This window comes from Solanum pennellii, chromosome 8, assembly GCF_001406875.1.
Source record: "Solanum pennellii chromosome 8, SPENNV200".
Taxonomy (NCBI): Eukaryota; Viridiplantae; Streptophyta; class Magnoliopsida; order Solanales; family Solanaceae; genus Solanum; species Solanum pennellii.
In genome coordinates this window covers 23069567-23092594 of record NC_028644.1, presented here as the reverse complement: position 1 = coordinate 23092594, position 23028 = coordinate 23069567, and positions in this window count along the sequence as shown.

Below are 23028 nucleotides of genomic sequence, written 5' to 3'. Positions count from 1 at the left end.
TACCTTGAACTATGAGCCTCTGTAAGAATAGTGTGAATCAAATCATCCACACGGGGCACACATACCCTTCCTTTAGTCCTTAAGACGCCTTCTTCATCAATTACTGCCTCTTTAGCCTCTCCTCGCAATACCATATCTCGAATTCAGCTCAACTTTTCGTCAGCAAACTGATTTCCCTTAATCTGGTCAAGAAAAGAAGATCTTGCCTCCACACAGGCCAAAGTTCCTCCTTTCTCCAGTACTTCCAGCCTCATAAAGTCGTTAGCCAGACTCTGAACTTCTCTAGCCAATGGGCGTCTAGAAACCTGTAAGTGGGCTAAACTACCCATGCTCCCTGCTTTTCTACTTAAAGCATCTGCCACAATATTAGCTTTTCCTGGGTGATACAAAATAGTAATATCATAGTCTTTCAATAGTTCCATCCACCTCCTCTGCCTCAAATTCAAATCTTTCTGAGTAAAGACATATTGTAAACTACGATGATCTGTATATACTTCACACTTGACCCCATATAGATAATGTCTCCATTTCATTAATGCAAATAGAACTGCAGCCAACTCCAAATCATGGGTCGGATAGTTACGTTCATGCACTTTCAATTGCCTCGAAGCATAAGCAATTACCTTCCTCTCATGCATTAGAACTACACCCAAACCAGAATAAGATGCATCACAATAAACAATAAAATTCTTATCTTCCACTGGCAAGGTAAGAATTGGTGCAGTAGTCAACAAGGTCTTGAGTTTCTGAAAACTTTCTTCACATTCATCCGACCATACAAATGGAACATTCTGCTCAGTCAAATTTGTCAGCTGCGAAGCAATAGAAGAAAATTCCTTGACGAATCGACGGTAGTAGCTAGCTAAACCAACAAAGCTCCTTACCTCTGTAACATTAGTAGGTCTTACCCAACTCTTCACTGCTTCAATCTTAGAAGGATCCACCATCACTCCATCCTTAGAAACCACGTGCCCCAAGAAGGACACTGAATCTAGCCAAAACTCACACTTGGAGAATTTGGCATAAAGCCTTTTCTCCCTCAACAACTCCAATACAATTCTCAAATGCTCCTCATGTTCTTTCCTGCTCTTTGAGTATATCAGTATATCATCAATGAATACAATAACAAAGAGATCCAGATATGGCTTAAAAATCCCGTTCATCAGACTCATGAAAGCAGCAGGGGCATTCGTAAGCCCAAAAGACATTACTAAGAATTCGTAATGCCCATACCTGGTTCGAAAAGCAGTCTTTGGCACATCTGCTGCCCGTATTTTCAATTGATGATAACCGGATCTCAGATCAATTTTAGAGAAGACACAAGCACCTTGTAACTGATCGAACAAATCATCAATTCGAGGAATAGGATACTTGTTCTTAATAGTTACCTTATTCAGCTGCCTGTAGTCTATGCACATCCGAAGGCTTCCATCCTTCTTTTTCACAAATAAAACAGGAGCACCCCAAGGGGATGCACTTGGTCTAATAAAACCTTTACCTAACAACTCCTGAAGTTGGGCCTTTAACTCCCTTAACTCAGCTGGAGCCATTCTATAAGGGGGGATGGAAATGGGGCGAGTACCCGGCTCCAGATCAATACAGAAATCGATATCCCTATCCGGTGGCATACCAGGAAGGTCTGCAGGAAACACATCCAGAAACTCGCAGACTATCGAAACAGATTCAATCGAAGGTACTTTGGAAGTATCATCCCTGAGATGTGCCAAGAAGGCTAAACAACCTTTACTAACCATCCTCTTAGCGCGAAGAAAAGAGATAATACGGACTGGGGTGGAAATGTAGTCACCCTCCCACACTAGCGGATCTGTCCCAGGCTTGGCCAATGTCACAGTTTTAGCATTACAATCTAAGATTGCAAAATTTGGGGAAAGCCAAGTCATACCCAGAATTACATCAAAATCAACCATTTCTAGGATAATCAAATCTACATAGGTATTGCTCCCTACAAAAGTCACAAGGCAAGACCTATACACCTTCTCAACTATCACAGACTCACCCACAGGAGTAGAGACACTAATAGGCATGTCAAGCAATTCGCAATGTAAATCAAGACCAGTAGCAAATGAGGAAGATACATATGAAAATGTGGATCCAGGATCAAATAATACAGAAGCCATGCAATCACAGACCAAAAGATTACCTGTGATAACAGCATCAGATGTCTCTGCTTCAGACCTCCCGGGGAAAGCATAACAATGGGCCCTATCACCTGTCTGTCCATTGCCCCTACTAAGCTAAGCTGCAGTATTTCAAACTTGTCCGCCACCCCGACTGAACTGGTGACCACCATTACCTTGGCCACCACGTCCTCCAGAATGGCGGCCTCTACCATGACCACCTCTACCTCTAACTACTGGTGGTCTGTAACTCTGTTTTGGACAATATTTCCTAATATGTCCAGCCTCTCCACATCCATAACAATTCCAGGAGTCAAGTATAGGTCTCTGTGAAAATGACGAAGTCTGGGAATAACCTCCAAACTCAAAAAAAGGCTGACTGATCTGCGATGGACCCCCAGCTGAAGCCTGCAGTGAAGACTGAATAGGACGGGCTGGGTAACCTCCTGAACTCTTCCCTCTGGAGTAAGAACCACTAAACTCACCTCCCTTACGAAACTTCTTAAATGTCGATAATGTGGTGAAGTTGTCTGGCTTCACCCCTTCTACCTCAATCACAAAATCAACCACTTCCTGAAAGGATTTTGCTGCAGCAGCTACCTGTAAGGCTGGAATCTGCAAATCTGACCTCAATCCTTTCACAAAGCGGTGAATCCGCTCTTGTGGACTGAAGCAAAGCTGAGTGGCATACCTGGATAATGCACGAAATTTGGCCTCATAAGCAGCAACAGACATCCTTCCTTGCCCTAGGCTCAGGAACTCATCTCTCCTCCTATCCCTCAAAGTCTGTGGTATATACTTCTCCATAAATAAGCTAGAGAATGATGCCCAAGTCATAGGTGGTGCCTGTGCTGGTTGACACTCAACATACGACCGCCACCACATTTTGGCATCCCCCTGAAACTAATAGGTCACAAACTCAACACCGAATCGTTCTACTATGTCCATCTTATGTAGCAGCTCAAGAAAATCAACCAGAAAATCATAGGCATCTTCAGATTCAGCACCCTTGAAGACTGGAGGTTTCAACTTTAAGAACTTAATGAAAAGTTCATGTTGATCACCTGTCATTATAGACCCTATAGTCAAGCGAGGAAACGTGCCTACTTCCAATGATGCATCCATGCGGGGAGTCACAGCAGCTGCATGTTGTACCCCCTGCACCTGAGGTGCTGGTGCAGAAAACACTGGAGGTGTCTGGCCCTGATCAGATAACCCGCTAAGATAAGTAAGAACCTGATTAATCATCTCTGGGGTAGGCTGGGGTGGTACTTCCTTATGTTGAACCTGCTCATTTTCCCTTTCCTCACCCTCTCTCACTACCTCATCAGTCGGTGGAGGAGTCACTGCTCTATTCCTAGTTGGACCGGGTGTTTGTCCTCTGCCTCTAGTGGGCGTCCTCCTGCGGCCCCTACCACGGCCTCTTGCCACTGCTCCACCTCGAGTTACAGCCCCAATGGTTGGCTCAGACGCACCCTGTCTTGCCGGTGTTGGTGTTGGCACAGTTGTTGCTCGAGTTCTAACCATCTACGAGATAGAGTGAGGATGTCAGATACCAATTTGTATCACCTAGATACCAATTGGATCCAAGTAATAGCACGAAAGAAAGAAAGAATGGAGTTTTCCTAAAGTCCTATAGCCTCTCGAAGAAAAGTAAAGGCGTCCCCAAACCGTTCCTCAAGACTCTACTAGACTTGTTCTTGTGTGATGAGACCAACGAACCTAACGGTCTGATACCAAGTTTGTCACGACCCAAAACGAGTCGTGAGTGGCACCAACACTTAACCTACTAGGTGAGCGAACCAACAAATATAAACCCCATCATTTACCAATAGTTCAACCATGAATAACAAAATAATGCTGAAGATCCAAAAGTTATTAATGTAACCATTTAAGTAAGCTTCTAAAGTTTAACACTTATTATCCCCAAAATCTGGAAGTCATCACATCAAGAACATCTATCCTCAAAATACCAAGTCTAAGAGTATTTAAGAAACCAAAATAAGTAAAAAGATGGTCCATGTCCGAAATTCAACGACATCAAGACGTGAAAGAGATAATCCAGCACGAGCTAGAAATAATAGCTCACCCTGAACTCTGATGTGCTGGAGACTGACTAGAGCTGAGGGCGAGTCGAAGTCGATGGTACACTTGCTGCACTCCACAAAAGAACAAAGAAGAAAATACAAGTAGGGGTCAGTACAAGGAACACGTACTGAGTAGGTATCATCGGCCAACTCAAAATAGAAACCAATATATATTGAATAATAATATAAAATCAACTACAATACTTAACAGGTGGCAAGCAACAAACACATGAACCATTGACAACAACACCATAATAGGTACACCATCAATCACAACATCAAGCACCCCTATGAGGACTCATGCCTCCACACCATACTCATTTGGGAAATAGGTTCTTTGAGTTTGAGTATATTAAGTTAATTCGAGATTCCCTTCCTTTAATGTTATCGTGTCGGAATGTGACACTCCGATCCCATATACTGTGTCAGAACGTGACACTCCGATCCCATAATACCGTGTCGGAACGTGACACTCCGATCCCATAATACCGTGTCGGAACGTGACAGTCCGATCCAATTATCTCATTATATATTTCATCAAGCCTTCTTTATTCAAGGCGTCATTTTAGTAGAGAGGGTTCAAGATTAGAAATTCAACACTCTCATAATTTTAGGCCAACCACAAACCACACAATCAAAACATACAACCACACAATCAAGTACATATGAGACTTTACAATATTACTCAATACATATCAATCGCTATTTAGAGTTTATCTATCACATAGAAATAAAACATACCCTACCTCCACCGAAGAACCGAAATCAAGCAAGCTACCTCTCCAATGCCTTTGCTTTCCTCAATGCCTATGAACCCTTTTCAATCTGAAGTCTAAGTCGCTTGCTTTCTTCTTTCGTTCACGCTGCTCTCTTTCGTTCTCCTCTTCTGCTCTTTTTATTTTCTTCTACAGATTCTTTTTACCCTAATTATCATTTAATCAATTATAAAAAAAATGATAAAAGTAACCCACTATTTATTTCACTATTATCTTCTTTAACCACCAACTAAATAAATTATTAAAATTACCCCACTAATTTCATAATTATAATTATGAATAGTCCAAAACACCCATTTAAAATTTAGCGGAAGTCTGACCAAGTGTGGGGTAACGCAGCTTGTGACGGTCCGTCGTATCTATGACGGTCCGTCCTCGAGTTCGTCATGAAGTTCAGAGAAGTAATCCCAGTACCCAGATTCCAAGAGTTGAAGTGTTTTGGAACGAAGACCCTCGACGGACCGTTGTGCCTATGACGGTTCGTCATACTTGCTGTCGAGGGTAATGAAGAGAGAAGCAGAAGAAATTGCACAAGTATGGGACGACGGAGTCCATCACGGTCCGTCGTGACCATGACGATCCGTCGCGTGGTCCGTCGACCCAGTAGGTATTTATCAAAAATAATTCTACTGCTCAAACCGACTAAATGGGTTGTTACACCTAATGAGTGTGATACGTTGCACATAAGGGTATTTTTTGAGTCGAAAGGTGGACGTCAAGGGTATTTTAGGACCGATAGGCGGATGGAGGGTAATGTCGTACCAATTCAAATACTTGAGGGGCATGTCTGGCCCTTCTCTGTAATTTAAATTTTCTTGTTAATCTCTTACTAATTATTACGCTCATATCTTTGAAATTTTATTATTAATGTAATTATAATTAAAAAAACTGTAGATGATAGAATTTATGATTACTTTTTATTTCTTAACTTACTTAATATACTTCAATTCGAATCAATAGTGTTTTAATATTGGTTTTGTAAGGAAGTCTTAAATTCTATGAGATATTTCATTACACATTTCAAGCCAAATATAATTAGATTTTCAAATAGTTAAATTTTAAAAAAAGAATTGTCTCAACTTTGAATGTCTACTAAAAGTAACATTCATTATAATATTGATTTTTTAAGCTAAAAGTATTATGAAATATTAAATTAGTAAAAACAAAAATTCTCCTAGATCTTATTGACATATTCAATGAAGTAAAATTTTAATTTTATTTTAAAACACTTTTAGAATAATTTTGATTGTTATGTAATGATTGATTCTATTGAAAAAGTTTTAAAACTATGCATCAATACAAGATATGTAAAGACTGATGTTTTTATGTAACTAACACTAATTTATAATATGTTTATTCTTTTCTTGCAAAATGTTACTAGAGATATACAAACAATTGAAAAGACTAATAATTATTAAACTATAATCAATTAAAATGTTTTTTTAGAATTAATGAGGGTAAAATATATCTAAACAATTAAATAACGTAACTCATTTTTTCTTCTAAATTTTGGCTTTAGACCTCCCATTCTATTGAGTCTCCGATCCCAGGGTGTCACGACCTGAGAGCACCCCCGAGTCGAAACACGGTTTACCGACCTCGAAGAGGTATTATACAAGCACTAAGCATTCATTCATCACATAGGCTATAAAATATTGCGGAATTAAAACCTTTTAATCAAAATCATAACACTAAAAAGTCATCAACATTTAAAAAATCTTTATACACATGAAGAATACTAGTCTCACATGGACAACTTCGACCAAATTTCAAAAAACATACTATGGACACAACACTTTACAATAAAGAGGAATACTACAAGTCTATTACAAAGTTTTAACAAAAGAAACTACAACATAGAATATGTGTCCTCGATGTATGAGGACATACCATGTCTTGAGAGAAACTCTAGTCCTGAGCTTCACTATAGAAAACACCTTACTTGCAAACACCTACACGTGTAGTAAAATATAGGAATAGAATGTGGTTAGCAAAATTATGTACTATGTATGATGATCATTCAATAACATGCAAAAAAAAATACATTTATTTGAGATATATGTTTTTCATGCTATTTTTGATGAAATCCATAATCCACATGTATAAGAGACACATTATAAATCAATATCCACACACAAGACAATATCCACATCATAAGAATGCTCAACTATTGCCAATATTCAACACATTTCTCTTTGTCAAATAGACCATTTCACCATCTTGGACCCTCCACCTAAAGTTACCCTAAGACCCAGCTAAGTAGAAATGTAGGGGAATCCATACTACCTCTTCAAGCCACACCTAGGTGTTCTTCAAGGCTACAATAGATAATAACCCTTCTAGTACAACTTAACATGCTAGTGAACTCATTCTATCAATATAAGCTATGAGTTCAACATTTCATTAAATAGAGATATTTAAGGACTCATTCATGCATTTAGAGGACTTTCACATAATATTCATTTAGACTCAGGGAACTCACTTTAGCACCTTCTAAACCTAACTCGTGCCATGTGTAGATAGCATCCCATAGTACTACCTACACATTGTAGAACCTATCAACTAACTAGAGTGCACATCCCACATGATGTGAATAAGCATTAACCTACATAGACCATACTAGCTAGGCTTGAAATTCGGTGTCATAAGACCCCACACCGTGGAAGGTGTTCTACTTGCCAAGGGTATAACTAATACACAACCCATGTTGGCACATGGTTTAGGGGATATCCAAATATTTCATTGGACTCTAGTCTTTTCATCAGGAAGAGACACCATCTTAACTATATCCACTCGGTGCTGGACCTAGTTCCCATAGAGTATTTCATTCACATGTATGTACTAGAGAGGCCCCAACATGGGGTCTACCAACCCATAGTACTTCTACAAAGAAGCGCACCATGATTAGGTCTAACGGATCAAGGTACAACTTCTTGAAATTATACATAATGATATATGTGGTCCTTTAGATATTGCATCTTTCAGTAAAAAAAATATTTTCTCACTTTTATAGATGATTTTTCACGTAATGGATATGTCTATTTGTTACATGAAAAATCTCAAGCAATAAATGTCTTAGAGGTCTTTATTGCTAAGGTTGAAAGACAACTAGATAGAAAGGTGAAAATAATCAAGTTAGATAGAGGTTGTGAATATTATGGAAGATATGATGAAAATGGAAAACACCCAAGTCCATTTGCTAAATTCCTTGAAAAGTGTGGCATAGGTGCTCAATACACAATGAATGGAACACCACGATAAAATGGTGTAGCAGAAAGGCGTAATTATACCTAGTTGACATGGTTAGGAGTATGTTAAATGTAACATTTATTCCTCTTTAATTGTGGATGTATGCTTTAAGGACTGTCGTTTACTTACTTAATAGGGTTCCTAGTAAACAAGTCCCAAAGACCCTTTTGAACTATGGACTAGTAGGAAACCTAGTTTAAGGCAACTGCATGTTTGGGGTTGCTCGGCAGAAGTTAGTGTTTATAACCCACAAGAAAAGAAAATGGATTAAAAAACAATCAGTGGTTTCTTGATTCGTTATCCATAAAAATCAAAAGGGTATATATTTTGCTGTCTTAATCACAATACAAGAATAGTTGAAAATTAAAATGCTAGGTTCATTGAGAATGCTGAAGATAGTGGGAGTGATAGACCAAGTAAAGTTGAAATTAAAGAAGTTAGGATGAGGGTTTCTCTACCTTTTACTTCTTTTAAAGTTGTTGTTTGTAAAGTTGTTGCACAACCTAAGAATCAGCAAGAACAAAAACTTGATGCTTCTGTTAATCTCAATGAAGCAATAATTAATGAACCTGCAATAGATGTACCACAAGAAGTAGCATTAAGAAAATCTCAAAGACAAAAGAGACCTGCTATTTCTGATAACTATTTGGTATATTTACACGAGTAAGAAACTGACTTGGGAATTGATAATGATCCTGTTTGATTTTCACAAGCTATTGAAAGTAAAAATTTTGATAGATGGAATGCTATGAAAGATGAGTTGAAATCTGTTGAACAAAATGAAGTTTTGGACCTTGTTGAATTACCAAAAAGGTTGCAAAAGAATTTGGTGTAAATGGGTCTTTAAGAACAAATGTGACTCAACTGGCAACATCGAACGTCACAAGGCCAGAATTGTTGCTAAAGGTTTTACTCAAAAAGATTACATCGACTATAAAGAAACATTTTCACCTGTCTCTAGAAGAGACTTACTCTTAATTATAATGGCTTTAGTAGCTCATTATGACTTAGAGCTACATCAAATGGATACGAGAACAACCTTTGTAAATGAAAAATTGGAGGAAGAATTTTATATGAATCAACCTGAAAGGTTCTATTCCAAAAGGAAAGGAAGACATGGTGTGTAAACATAATAAGTCATTATACAGAATTAAACAAGCTTCTCAAAAATGGTATCTTAAGTTTAATGAAACTATTGTAACTTCAGGTTTCAAGGAAAACATTGTTGATCGGTGTACATATTTGAAGGTTAGTGGGAGTATGTTTATTATGTTAGTCATGTATATTGATGACAACTTTCTTGCTACTAATGATCTTGGTTTGTTTCATGATACCAAGAGATATTTATCTATCAATTTTTAAATGAAAGATATGGGAGAGACATCCTATTTGATTGGTATAGAAATATTTCGAAATATATTACAATGATTATTAGGTTGTCTCAGAAAGACTATATTATTAAAGTGTTAGAGAGTTTAGAATGGAAAAATGATCATTAAGACCAAGTTCAATTCAGAACGGAGATAAATTTAATCTCATTCAATACCCAAATGAATGATATTCCTTATGCATCAATAGTTGGGAGTCTAATTTATGCCCAAATATGTACTAGACCAAACGTCAGTTTCGCTATTGGTATGTTGGGCCGTTATCAAAGTAATGCAGAATGGATTACTGGAGTGTTGCGAAGAAAGTGTTGCGATACTTGCAAGGAACTAAAGATCATATGCTCACTTATAGAAGATCTGGTCATCTTGATGTGATTGGATATTCAGATTTAGATTATTCTGGTTGTGTGGATACAAGAAAATACACATTTGGATATTTGTTCGTATTAGCTGGAAGAGAAATATAATGGAAGAGTGTGACGCAGGGTGTTATAGCTGCATCCACTATGGAAACTGAGTTTGTTGCATGCTTTGAGGCCACAGTTCAGGGCTAATTGGCTGCGGAACATTATTTCAGGACTTGGACTAGTCGACAGTATTTCCAATTCGCTGAAAATTTATTGTGATAATACTGCAACAGTCTCCTTCTCTAAAAATGATAAGTATTCTAAGGGTGGAAAATATATAAAATTGAAATACTTTTCATTTAAGGAAGAAGTCCAGAAACATAGAGTGACAATTGAACACATTAGCACCAAACTTTTGATTGCTGATCCTTTGACGAAAGAATTACCACCCAAAACATTTGTTGAACATGTTGATACAATGTGTCTTATTAATAATAATGAAGGACTTTATGTAAATATTATATTATGTTTATGCAATTGACACTTTGAGCTCAACTATATCTATATTTCATTTATTACATGTTTTCTCTTGTATACATTATGTTTAGAATGTCGGTGACAAGTTTTGTTTTAGATAAATATATTCTAAGCATTAATGTTGGACCATTATGTATTCAAAGGTTGTGTTGGGCAATATGCTAATATTGTAGTACATGGAAGGAATTATGTCGAGAAGTGATGTGTGACCGCCATGACTCCTATTAGATGATTTGCTCAAACAAAAAAAACGTTGAATATAGTCTATGTGCTCACTCTAATTGAAATATTTATTAAACCATTAAGTAAATGATGTTACGTGTACCAAGTGGGAGAATGTTAGTTTTATGACCCACTCACATTAATATTATTTTGGTTTAATATTTATTTAGTAACTAAATTCAAATACTAATTGGATAAGTGGAGAAGTTACTTACATGTGTGGAGAAGTCGGGAAGTGGAGAAATTACTCCAACTACCCATTAAGTCTTCCACTTTACCCATTACCTCTTCCAACTATCCATTAAGTGGGGAGTTATTTTGTAATTTCAAAACTACCCACTACCTCCACTACTCACTATGATAGAAAGGTGGGAATGATGTTAAACACACTCTATTTAAAGGGTCCTCTCTCTACCATAAATATATGGTGTTATCCATCAAAGCTATTCATAAAATTATAAGGTACGAGACAAACAACTTCTGAATAACAAAAAATAAAAGACTTCCGCCTAATCATGTCAATAATTATAATGATTGATTCAGGTATATATTCTTGACTGAATTATCATTATAACATATATATCTTAAAATCATATAGTTCTAAAATCCTTAATAATTGATAGGATTTCTGAATGCTTAGATTGTTTATATTTTCGCAATCATTAAAATCCTTACATCGAGATGTTTTATCTTGGAGATTAAACACTTTCTACAAAAGAAAGTTTTATACTCATCCCTCAAATTTTAAATGTATTTATTCATAATGGATGGATATCAATTCAAACTCCACCCTAAACTTTAGTAGTAATTGATCTACATACTTTTTGAAAAATGTTCACTCGATATATGATACTCGCTATGGAGTCCGATAATTCGATTCACATTGAAAAGTACTATGTTGAGAATTAAACACTTATATAAAAAATAANTTTTCAATTTGTTCTGCCGTTGGAATAACAATTTGAAAGGCTCAATCGATCATATTCAATTTTTTTGTCATTATTTTCCTTTTTTAAATATTTAAAAAAAAACCTCACTGCATTCTTAATCACCCAATTACATTTTAAAAATATATAATTAGTCACCCTTGCTCACTTCTCTCTAAAATTGCTAGAAATTGTAAACTTTATCATTTTTTATTTTATTTAATTGAATTTTCAATATTTACATGGATAAACTTCCTACAAGTTGAAGTCGAGCAAAAACAAGTCTCATGTGACGATATTTAAGAAATTAAATGACGATATGATTCAATGTTGACAATTTAATTAAGCACATAAGCATAAATTCACATCGGACTATAGAGATGATGTCAATTTTTATCATATGAACTTTCTTAGGCATAATCATTCAGTTTCAGATGCAAATCATTCTTAAAATTTGAAGTTTTGAATTAGTTAATGTAAGATGAAAATTTTAGATTTGCAAGTTTTTAAAAAAAGAAACTTCAAAATGAATTGCGTTGAATATTAGCATTTAATATATTACTATCTCTAGACATATGTTGGCGTAATAATGTAATACATATTTTTATAAATAATATAAATATTATTAAACCACAAAACCTAAAAATGCAGTATTGATAAAATTTGACATACATCAGACATTAAACTATTGGAATTGATAAAGTTTATTTTTTGAAATTGAAATTACTGGAATCTATAAACAAAATTTCCTAAAAATTGAAATTTCTACTAGAAATGATAAAGTTTTTAATCAGTTATTATTGGGTTGTCGGTGTTTATACCGTCCATATCTTCAGGAACCAATTCAGCTATAAAATCATAGAATCAGAATTTTGAATTCTATTTTCTTAGAATTACACTCTAAGAGTTCAAACACAACTCCATCCCCCACTTTTAGATTGTTATCATCCGCAAATTTTTTCCATCCACTACTAATTTGTATTTAGTTTTGGCTCTACTATAAAACAAGTTCCACTTGTGTCCACCACAAGTAAGAACTGCAGGGCCTCCAGCAAAAGGAAGCTCTTTGTTCATTTTCTTGGGTAAATACTGTCAAACATTCAAAGAAATTTAGCAAAATAAAAGTAAAGAATCAAAAAAACCCCAAAGTGTCCAACTCTAACCTTATAAATATATATATTTGAACCTAAACATTAAGTTTAGAACCAAGAACATTTAATCTTGAATGCGCCTCTCCAAAACCAAAATTCTCCCCCCCCCTTCCCACTCGGTATTCTGTAACACTCCGAAAAACGCTAGGTTGAACTGGAGCCTAAATATAAGGTTAATGTAATAAAAATAATTTCCCCTAATTTAGTAGACCATCTAATGATTTTAGTGGGTTTAGGAGTCAAGGACTAACAGAGGAGTGCCAAGAAGAAGGGGCAAGCCCAAACTCGGAGCTACTACCTCAAGGCTCCACAACAACCACAACGGCTCGTGGTCAAGACCACTGTCAGTAGAAGGCTTATGAGCCCCAAGTGTCCTAGACACTACCCCAACCCTCACGAAGTGAACACGGGTCGTGGTCCACTCCATGAATAGTGAGGTGGGGCGTGATACTCACTTAGTTTGTTTAGGAAATAGAACACTTGGGGAGTTACTACCCAAAGCACCATAGGAACCATAACGGGCCGTGGTGAACTTGACAAGGGGAAGGTGGGCTCTTATTGACTTAGTTTTTGTAGGAATTAGCAAGCTTGAAGAATCTACTTCCTCAATTTTCACGACAAGCACCACGAGCAGTGGTGCTCCATGTGGCTCGTGAACTTTGACAAGTTTTTTTAATGAAGGTTAGTTTTAGTCTTTTACTTTTAAGTCCAATTAATGTGGGGTGTTCTGAGTAGTTTAGGGGTAAAATAGAAATAGGGTTTAAAGTCTTATCCATCCATTTCCAAGACTCAAACTCAAAAACCCAAAATATTCTCCCAAACACAATTCTCTCAAATATTTCTCTCTACAAATTTCCTCCATTAAAAAAACTAAAATCTTCAAGAAAAGGGTTCACGCTCCAAGTTTTTTATCTCAATTTCGTGGTAATGCTTCAAAGAAAGTATGGGAACTTTCATTCATGGGATGTCGTTCACCATGAAGCCCTTCCTATACTATTTTTGAAATTGGGAATTTGTTCAAAATTAGGGTTTTGATTCCAACATTGGGTTCTTCTCAAAAACATTTTCTATATGTTGGTTATCCTATATTATACTGAAATTGACAATTAATGAGGGGTTTTATTTCCCTTGAGCCCAGGCGTTTTTCCCATGCCCCCAACTTTTTAAAAATTATGATGGGTTTCTTTATGAATTATGAATATGTGGGATAGTATGTATGTGGATTTCATAATTAATCTTGTTTATTACATGCTTATAGTAGTAATTCTAAGTTTACTTTCAAGATATGATCTATGATCCTTGAAGGATAAATTGTAAGGTTGAATCTTGAATTATGGCCTTGAAGGGAATGTATGAAGGTAATCATATGTCCAAGATTCTTATATATGAATGGTGTTATCAACTTGAAAGGTTAAGGTGATTACTTTTATGTATTTATGTATGAAGTTATGTTCCATATAAATGGTGAAAATCTAATGACTAAGGTGTGAGATATGGTATTATTGAAAGGATAGTTTCCTTCACTATTAAATATGACTATGTATTAATTGTCTAGGATGATTATATGATGATTCTAAGGTGAAAGGTAGTTCTCATCATGTTGAATCCATGATCTATGTTAGTTGAGTTGAATTAAGGGTAATGTAGTCCTTCACATATGAAATTACAATTCACCTTAGCTATGTATAAGTTGGAGAATAATGCTTAGAATTGAGCGGATATGGCAAATGAGGTAGAGACCTTCCCGCTAGTTTAGGTCGGGTCTTCTACATATGATCTAACTATATGGAAAATCTCCCGCTAGTTGTATAGACCGGGTTTCTAGAAGCATTTTTCCTATACCATAACTATGTGCTCGCATAGGTCTTTGCTAGTGGATCCACATTATAGCTATATATGTTTAGTTCTACCTTAGGAAAGTAGAACACCTTCTTTTGGTGTGGGATTATATGTCCTCGGATTCCATATAGCTCTTATGGTCTATGTTGGTTAAGGCAATTCTCCCTGTGTAATAAGATATTGCATATGACTTGAACCATACTTGTGATTTCTTGATAAATCTACTTCATAGGAGTGGAGGTATGTGACTTCACTTTTTACATTGTAAAATTAATCTTTGAAAGAGAATATGGGTGGGTCCATGATGTTATGGTAAGACAGAAGGTATGATATACGCTCATTGGGTTATTGTTAAGATATGACTCTACTTCTGTATATGTGATGAACATGGTTATTAAGTTACGCATGATTGTGGATTATGATGGGATCTAATGTAGATATGTGTAACTAAGGTGATTCTAAATGGATACTTAGTATAGCTGGTATTATGGGATGCCAACGATGCATTGAAGAAGTATGCTTTTAGGGTTGCTAAGGTGATGGTCCTACTATCTTATGAAAAATCTTATGAGAATGCTATTATGAATTGTTTTATGTCCTTATGTGCACAAATGGTTTTCCAACTTAATAAATGCATCATTTCACTACAATATATTTTTTCAGTATAATTAAGTATTTTTATGCATGTTTCCATACTTAGTGGTATTGTACTAACCCCTTCTCTTCTACATATCCTATGAGTGTATGTTCGGGCTATTGAGGTTCTCTTAGTCCATTCTTGAAGAAAACTTGGGTTGCTATCTCCAAGTTTTGGTGAGTCCTCAATTTTGAGTATGGGATGTTATATATTCTAGTTCTAGTTTACTTCCTTGTTAAGGACTATATTGTATTCCTTATGAAAAGGCTTACTATTGATGTAAGAGATGAGTCCTAACTTTCGTACTCTTATGTTTAGATGGTGTAATGAGTCTAGCTTCCTATTTTTCATATATGAAGAAATTTTTACTTAGCTTCTAATGTAAAAGTTTTAATTTTTCCGCATTATTCTTATGTCTTACGTAATGATGGTTAAGGGCTTGTATGAGACTCCTTCGGAGTCAAGTACGTTGTGTCATTTCCAAAGGGTAGCCCAGGTTGTGACATATTCAATACCATGGAAATTATATTTCTAAAATTGAAAAAATAAAAAAAGAAATTTTTAGAAAATGGATTGCTCTTATTTATAAAAATGAAATTATGACTAATCAAGTTTGTAAAGGGATAGGAAATCATTTCTCCATCCTGTAACGACCCTCAAAATCAACTAGGGTTATCTAGAGCCTCACAAGGGTTTAAAGACTTAAGAAGGTTTTAAAATAATGAATATAAACATTAGAAGACAGTTTGTAGAGTTTGGAAGTCAAAACATCCGAGGACGACAAAGACGTCCAAAAAGTAGTCTTTTCGCGTGTGCTAGTGTGTCCTTGTATGTTGTATGTATTTTTTATGTTCTGTTTGGAGTCTAAAATCATATTGGGATGACCAAAACACCTAGATTAAAATCATTAGCGTCAAATTTGTTAGGTTACATCTCCCCAAGGACCGCCCTAGGGGTCCTTGAGGAGGACCCAACCTCGGGCTAACAAGTTGCCCAAGACGGCAGCAAATTTTGCATAGATGAAACTAGTACGAGTCAAGGACATGGTTCACCAAGGGACAAATTTTTGGTCCATATCGCGGAATCTACTGTTCAAATTTTTTTTAAAAAATCTTGAGGGGAAAGCTCCGTGAAGTGAACTTGTTCCTCGACGATAATTATGAAAATTTAAATTAAGTTTGACTTGTCTAAAAAGGTCCAATTAGTGTAGGGGTATTTTGGGTATTTTGAGGAAGTATTATATATGCATTTTAGGTTATTATACACCCATTACCCTAATCAAAACACCCAACCCTCAATTAGAATAAAAAAATTATAAGCTTTCCATTATTTCTCAAATTCTCTCTTTAATTAGATCCTCCATTGAAGGACCTTCAAGTTCAAAGGAAGAAGGACAAATTCTCCAAGGTTTCAAGCCTAATTTCGTGGGATTTCTTCAATTAAGGTATGGTGATTTCATCCTTGACTCTTCTTCCATTAAAGGAGCCATTTTTGAAGGCTTTTCAAAGATGTTCAAAAACATAATATTCCTATTTTTAATTCTAAGCATGGGTGCATGCATGAAAAGATTTAAATCCATGAACCCCTGTATTAACTGAATTTCTTATTTTGTGTCTCAAGTGGGTGAATTGATCAGGACTTAATCTTAGTGAACTCATGTGTAGACTGTATTTTTCTATTGAAGTATTTACATATCATGATAGAATTGTTTATAAATTGCCTTATAATGGTTATATTCATATTTTATGTCGTCGGATCATTGATATGGATTTGTTAATGGCTTAGTATTGTGTAGATGGCTATTCGAAGAGACTTTGTAAAGTCAATTATTTAAAAAACTAAGGAATGATGATAATGATTATTGGGAGGTGGTGAGTTGACCTAATTTCTCTATTTAATATAGAATTGATATTGAATTGTATTGATTGGTATGGTCCACTTATGTTGGAGGCGTCAATGTCTAATAATTGTTATGAACATGACCTTGTCAGCATTATTATGTGAAGTAATGTGATCACGTAGAAGATGTTATGGCTTGTATGAATATCTAATGTGAAGGATGATATAATATATGTGTTATTTTGTATAATGTGAAGTTATTAAGTGAAGTACTCTTGTAATTGTTATATGATCTGCTATAAGAGTTAATGTTATGATTCTTCTCTAATTGATGATATATGATGATGACGGACTAAGAACTGTCCTAATAGAATAATGGTGTATCTTGTGTGGTAGACTTAGTTGTCTCTACTTGGTACTTCAATGTTATTGAATACTTGGTATGATGATGTTGTGTATTGATTGATAGACTTAGGTCCCTCTACTTGATACATGAAAGTTATATGAATGTGAACATTTGACTTAGTAGGCTTAGACACCTTTGTCATGTATGTGTATGAATGAAAGTCTACGATTGGTAGACCTAAGATTGTTCCCTCATAAGGATGAGTTATATAGGACCTTGAATAAGAAAAGAAGGTTAATAGAAGCCTTAAAGTGAAAGACCTTGATATTCATTAACCATGTGTCAACATGGGATGTGTCCTAGTTCTACCCTTGGCAAGTAAAACACCCTATTCGGAGTAGGGTATGAAAGACCTTGATATTCATTAACCATGTGTCGACATGGGATGTGTCCTAGTTCTACCCTTGGCAAGTAAAACACCCTATTCGGAGTAGGGTAACTTCAGATTCCATACCTAGCTAGTATCTATGTCGTTTAGTACCTATTCTCATCATGTGGGATGAACACTATAGTTATTGGATAGGTTGTACAACGTGTAGGTAGTTGAATGGGACGCTATCTACACATGGAACGAGTAGGCTTTGAAGATGATAGAATGGGTTCCCTAGGTTTTTTTCGAATACCATTATGTGAAGTCCACTAATTGTTTGATTGTCTCTTTAATGGCTTAATGAATATGGTTGACTTAGTTCATGCATGTTGAATTGAAAGGGTCTTGATAGAGTAGCTTTGAGGATTGCTTAGGTAGGACTGAAGAGGGTGTATGGGCGGTCTTCATGTCTACTTAGGTGAATCTTATAGTTACCTTACGTGGTAAGTCTAAAGGATAAAAAGGGAATAATCTTACTTTGGGAAGTCTGTAGAATAACTTATGTGGGTGTGAAGGGTTGTATGGGCGGTCTCTTCATATCTTATTTAGGTGGGTCATAGGATAACTCTTGGTTGGTGGTTTAAAGCTTATGTGTATGATTATGGTTGTATCTTATGAGAAGGTTGTTCTTATACTTGTTTTATGTGGTTCTATCAAAAGATCATGAAAAGTATCCTATACAGTAAATTCCCATTTTAGCATGATTTTCTTGCATGTTCACCATACTTAGTTCATTCAATGTGATAGTTCCATATGTTTTTCTATTTCTACAAGTGTAGGTGGCAAGCTAGGAGTCTCTTAGATGCAAAGCTTGAGAATAGCATTCTCTCAAGAAGACTTGGTATGTCGTGATATGATTCGAGGACATAGTTATGTTTTAGTTTCCTTTCAAAAAGACTTTGTAATAGACTATAGTTACTTTTCAAATTGATGTAAGGGCTGTGACCCCAATGTATTTTATGTGTCTAAAATTTCCATGACGAGACTTAGTTCTTTCTTATGGTTCTATAAAGTTTTGAACTATTGTTCTTTAATTCCGCACTACTTTTCATATATATATATATATATGCGATGAATGACGTCTAAGGGATTGTATAAGACCTATAAGAGATCGAGTATACCGTGTGGCGACTTAAGGGTGCTCTTACTTCAACGGTATATTCTGGAGTCGTTACACATCCAATACCCATAGTCTCACTAAATTCATATCCACCCCAAAAAACCCAACACTAGTTTATGAAGCGTCCTAACAAAGAGGATTTTGTATCACCAGAAACCTCTAGATAAGGATGAGAATCACCACTACAAAGGATAATTTGTGAAGAAATGCTAACAAAAAGAGGGAGTTTTATATGGAAATATGAGGGTGGAAATGAGAGTTACCAAATTGTAAATGGGCTTAACATTGCTCTGAGTAAGAACCATACAAACATAGTGTTTATCAGAAATTGGCAAATTTTCATCATTGTTGATTTCGTACTTCCAGTGCTTTCATTGATGATGAATTCACCTTTTTGGTTTGAAACATATTCAGAAAATGATCTACCCCAAAAAATAATAATGAAAAGAGCGGATAAGTTTTATAATCAACATAGAAGGTTTGTGAGAAAGAGGATTAGAAACATATGGTAAGAGTGATTGTGATGTACCTCCATTGCCGACTGATCAGATAAATGGAGATCTTGTTCTTATTTGAATCAGTTTATCGGGAGTACATAAAAACCTTTGAACTTTCAGAAGGGGATAATTTAAGATTCTGGGGGTGGCGTTAGAGTTTCGGTGTTTTTAAAGAATAAGTCAGAAGTATTATTTCAGTTAAAAAATTATCCTATTTACTTGTTTATATAATATGATACTTCATTTTAAAAAGAGGTGTTTGCATTCAAGATTGGTTTGACTTAAAGAATTACATAACAATTTTTCAAGATTATTTTTGAATTTTAACACAAATAATGTGGGATCATTATGTCTACTTTTGAAGGTTTTAGCATAAATAATGTGTAGTTTATATCTATTTTTGAAGTTTCTAAGCTATGTGAATTGATTTTATATCTTTAATGCAATTATAAATTTAGTATCTTCTAAAACTTTTGAAGTAGTATTTAAGAATCGTTGGGAAAAGGAAAATATCATACATTGTAAATATACAAAAATCGTGATCTAAAATTCTATTTTTTCATCAATCGAAACCCGTTTATATCACATAAAATCTATATATATATATATATATAATAAAGCTAAATGTAGAGGAGATAATGTGATATGCTTCTAAACCCAAGAATGACATTTATTTATTTTTCCCCTCAAATTTCTGACATTTTTTCAATAATTTTCTATTTATTATATGATGTATTAGAAAATCCTCAAAATGTTTATTAATTTCTTTTTTTTAATCATTAATTCTTCAAATCAATCTACCTTATTAATTTTTTTAGATTTGCTTAATCTTATCTACCACTAATTGTGTTTCACTCTGTTTAGAAAAATTTGAAATTATTTTCATTTCTGTTTGGAAAATACACCAACCTATAAATACTACTTTTTTGTTCTTAGTCCGAACTTATATAATACCATAGTCATTCCAACAACTAATCTACAATTTTATCTATTCTTCATTTGTCTCATAATTGTTTTTCTATGATGTAATATTATTTACCTTTTTTTTTTCATTAAAGTAATTTATTGTCGTATTATATTTGCATGATAAGAGTTTGTTTAAATGTTTATCTAAAATTCTATTTTTTCATCAATCGAAACCCGTTTATATCACATAAAATCTATATATATAATAAAGCTAAATGTAGAGGAGATAATGTGATGTGCTTCTAAACCCAAGAATGACATTTATTTATTTTTCCCCTCAAATTTCTGACATTTTTTCAATAATTTTCTATTTATTATATGATGTATTAGAAAATCCTCAAAATGTTTATTAATTACTTTTTTTTAATCATTAATTCTTCAAATCAATCTACCTTATTAATTTTTTTAGATTTGCTTAATCTTATCTACCACTAATTGTGTTTCACTCTGTTTAGAAAGATTTGAAATTATTTTCATTTCTGTTTGGAAAATACACCAACCTATAAATACTACTTTTTTGTTCTTAGTCCGAACTTATATAATACCATAGTCATTCCAACAACTAATCTACAATTTTATCTATTCTTCATTTGTCTCATAATTTTTTTTCTATGATGTAATATTATTTACCTTATTTTTTCATTAAAGTAATTTATTGTCGTATTATATTTGCATGATAAGAGTTTGTTTAAATGTTTTTTATTCTCTTCTTATTTAGAAATGGGAGTTTGGAGGACGAACATGGGCAAAATGGTTTAAGTTTTCTTGGGTTTGCATTGTTCCTCACTCTCAATACACTCCTTTTTGTGATTGAATGTTAAATTTTTCATGTGCTTTCTTCATTTATGGCTTGAATTGCTCTGTTTTTAGAAGACTTTCGCCTTGTCTTCTTCTTTTACAGGGGTTAATATGTGAACAAGTTTTGGCAAATGTATTTAATATTTCACTAATTCTCTATGTTGAATCTCTTTGCACACTCCACGTACTCGATAATATGTCTGATAGCACTAACAATATTGTCTTATGTTTCTTTCTTCGTAGATTTTCACTATATTTCTATATATTTTGCAATCGCTTGAAGATGTATCATCATGATAAATTAGAGAGATATAATTCCTTCGATAACTATATGTCTACTAGAAGTTTTATATGTATGTTAGTAGTTGTTTCTGATTTCGACATGCATTATGACTTTTTGATGTATTTTGTGTGGATTAACAATTAATTTGAGGTAGATAATGCACCTAAATTTTGTATTATGTTGATATTCAATGAAACATGTAAAACAATTAAAGTGTTCATTTTTCAGGTTCTTAATTAGCCAAGATCTGTTTATGGGCTTTTTAAATGCTCAAGTTAATCCATTTTACTCACGTAAAGATGTTTAATATTTTAAATATATTTGGATTCTAAAATGATGCTTGAAAACAAAACTTACTTTTATATTACCCTCTCTTACGATAAGACAACAAAAGAATCACATAACAACATTTAAAGTTCGAATAACCGATTGAAGAAATAACATGTTTTTGATACGTTTCTTAATAACACTATCACTTCAAAAAAAAAAAGCTCCAGTGTCAAATCTTGATGGATGGAGAAACAAGTGATAGCTAAATACTTTTATTAAAATACGATTTCTCTATTTTTAACTGATTTGACTTTTTCAGGTATGTGTATTGTTGTGTTCTTTATGTATGTACTTTTTTTTAATCCAAAAATACAGGAAATGACTTACTTTTGTTCAAAAGGTTGATGGGAATGTGGTCCCTTAAATTTTATTTAAGAAGATTCTCTACTTGAGAGGCTTGATTCAATCTATCATAGGAAGCACTTGGTATGTACTTGGTCTGGTGATACTAGAATAAGGATTCTCAAATGACCTAACAACCTACTTATGAGATACGAGAATTCAAAATCTCTTCATTGGGCAAGTTTTCTCAAAATCCTCTTTCCCATCATAGTGTGTAATCTTGAGCTTAAAGTTATCTAATACTCATGTTTTTAGATTCTAATTGACAATTATAAATAGTTCTTAAGATTCTCTTTTGCTAATTTAGGAGAATGACGACAAATATATATATGTTTACTCTCTTTTCTTTACTTCATCAATCTTATGAAGTAATCTTGTGTTCTCTTATTTTTAATGTTTATTACTCATTGTTGCTTCCCTGCTTTATCTCTTGCTCTTTTGCTGACATTATGTTTTAGGAGTTATGCTTCGGAAACATCTCTTTTGAGCTGAGGGTCTGTAGGAAATCATCTCTATAGCAACTCATAATGTTATAAATACTCAAAATTATACTTTTTAACTGATTGAAAAGAGATTTTTTTATAGAAAAACTGAATCAATAAGAAATCAATAACGCAGGTAGCCTTACACATCGTCAGACATATGTGATTAACCAAATCGGTCGATGAAAAAGGCGAGCAGAGAGCGCATGAACATAAATCAATTCAATAAGGGGAGAGGAAACAGAAGAGAGATGGATTTGCAAAATTAAAAATAAAATACCTAGTGAGAGAGCAGGAA